General features: G+C 41.4%; 1 protein-coding gene across 6 annotated transcripts in view; it reads right to left on the reverse strand.

Annotated features, from left to right (window-relative positions):
- Positions 1-2,500, reverse strand: part of npas3 (neuronal PAS domain protein 3) — a 354,568-nt gene that overhangs the window by 36,156 nt on the left and 315,912 nt on the right. The gene's annotated exons all lie outside the window — the stretch shown is intronic.

Here is a 2,500-nt window from a genome sequence, read left to right on the forward strand (position 1 = left end):
ACAGAAACAGAAACACACACACACACACACACACACACACACACACACACACACACACACACACACACACACACACACACACACACACACACACACACACACACACACACACACACACACACACACACACACACACACACACACACACACACACACACACACACACACACACACACACACACACACACACACACACACACACACACACACAGATCACTTTCATTGTCAAACACCAGTCTCCCCCTTTCATTTTTAACACACACACTTTTATATCAACACCTCCTCGCCAAGGCTGCATGCTCCCGTGTGTGTGTGTGTGTGTGTGTGTGTGTGTGTGTGTGTGTGTGTGTGTGTGTGTGTGTGTGTGCAATTAAACCATTTCTGCAAGAAAGAAGTGAATGATGGAGGACAGACACAGGGGAGAGGGGAAGGAGAGAAGGAGAGTTAGACAGAGGAAGAAGAATGGCTTTGGAAGTGAGAAAGTTAACATGATAGAAAGATGAAGAAGGGAAGAGGAAGAGGAGGATGAGAAGGAGGAAGAGTATCAGAGGGTGTGTGTAGAACATGATGAAAAGAGAAACGGGGGATGAACAGAGTCAGATAAAGAAAAGACAGACTAGAAGAATAAGAGTGAGGAGACGCAAAGAAGTGAGACGAGTCGAGGACATCGAAAGTGAAAGAAACGTCATGAGGCGGAGAGAGAAACTGGGTACATCATGAACAATGGAGGAGGAGTAAGAGATTGGAAGAAAAGAAGTTGAATAAAAGGTGAAGACGTAAAAGAGGGGGAACAAGTTCTGCGACAAATAAAGTGAAAAAAATGAGAAGGAGAATAAGAGGATGAGTGGGAGAAAACATAGGAAGAACAGAAGATAATGTATGTTGGACACGAGCCCAGGTGTAGGTGCTGTCTTCCTTGATCTCAGGACGGCTTTTGACACCGTTGACCACCAAGTGCTCCAGCATGGAGTGGAGTACTCCGGCAGTTTTGATACATTTGTTTAAGTCTTACTTATCGAACAGAAAACAGTGTTTTGGTCAACGGAGCCAAATCGCCCTACCTTGTGAACCCTGTTGGGGTTCCACAAGGCTCCATTCTCGGACCATTAATGTTTTCTCTGTACGTTAATGACTTGCCTAATGTATGTCCTGAGTTGAATGTGCGTATGCCGTCATCATGCGGTCATCTTTGTACATGGGAAGAAGACAGAAATGATCTCATCCTGTCTCTCAAAGGCTTTGGACAAGGTTCACCAACAGGCTGAACAACATTTGCTTACAGTTAAACGTAAAAAAAAACAGTAAGCATGATGTTCAGTAAACGACCGGTCAAAATCAAAGGATTCAATGTGTTTTTAAACGGAGCAGAAATAGACTAGTCTCCCACTTCAAGTATCTTGGAGTCATACTGGACTCAAACTTGACTTTTAAGAAACATATTAAGAAAGTATCCAACACCATTAAATTCAACTTGCAACATGTTAAACAAGTCAGACCTTTCTTAACTGTCAATGCTGCAAAGTCATACCTCCACTGTATGATTCTATCCCACATTGAATACTGTTTGACAAACTGCTCGTTTGCTTGAGCCACACACCTGAAACCCAGAGAACAGCTGTTCAAGAGAGCTATCCAGGTGTTTGACAGAAAGCCTTATGCATACCACCTCTGTACCATCCTGGAGAAACACAATTTCTTGAGTTTTGACCATTTTAAGTATTTTAAAAGTATGTGGTTTTGTTATAAATGTTTACATGGACTGCCCCCCCCCCCCCCTTAGGGGAATTCATCCACAGAAAACACACTGGACGCTGCACTAAGTCAGAAACCAGAGGAGACTGTGAGGTCCACCGCAGACGTACCACTTTTGGACAAAATGTCTGAGCCAACTGAGATACGGGATTGTCCCACTCTCAATAGTTTTCAAGGTTCAAGTAATTGGCTTCTCCAACAATGCAACACAATAACACAGATAAGCAGACAACATTAAAATAATATTAAAGTATATTATATTAAAAGTTATACAAAAAGAAAAATAGTTTTTAAAAAAAGAAAAAAGTGGAATAGTACGAGTCTATATACGAGTTATTGGAATGATATATTAGATAATAGATCAATAATTACTAAATAGCAGATGAATGTTATGAAATTGTTTCAGCAGTTCAGTTGTTTAACCGTCGGGACGAAGCTTTTAAAGGTCAACTCAGAGAATGGTTGAAAAACAAACAGACGTGCAATCACCGCTAAATGCCCTTTAACACAGGGGCATCTCGTCTTGCACCTTCTATGTCGTAGCTGCTACAGTGCACTGCCATGTGGTAAATACTTGTGTGTGCTGCTCTTGCCCTTTTGAACTTTTTGCACTTCATGTATTTTGTTTTTGCTGTTTGTAAAGTGTAATTCTCTTAAATGTGTTATGTGAGGGACTGCGGATGGAAATGAGCTCAAAGCTAAATCTGGCACTGTTACGCTTCACACATTTGAATGTTTTAAATGTTCA

This window comes from Notothenia rossii (genome assembly GCF_949606895.1).
Source record: "Notothenia rossii genome assembly, chromosome: 7".
Classification (NCBI taxonomy): Eukaryota; Metazoa; Chordata; class Actinopteri; order Perciformes; family Nototheniidae; genus Notothenia; species Notothenia rossii.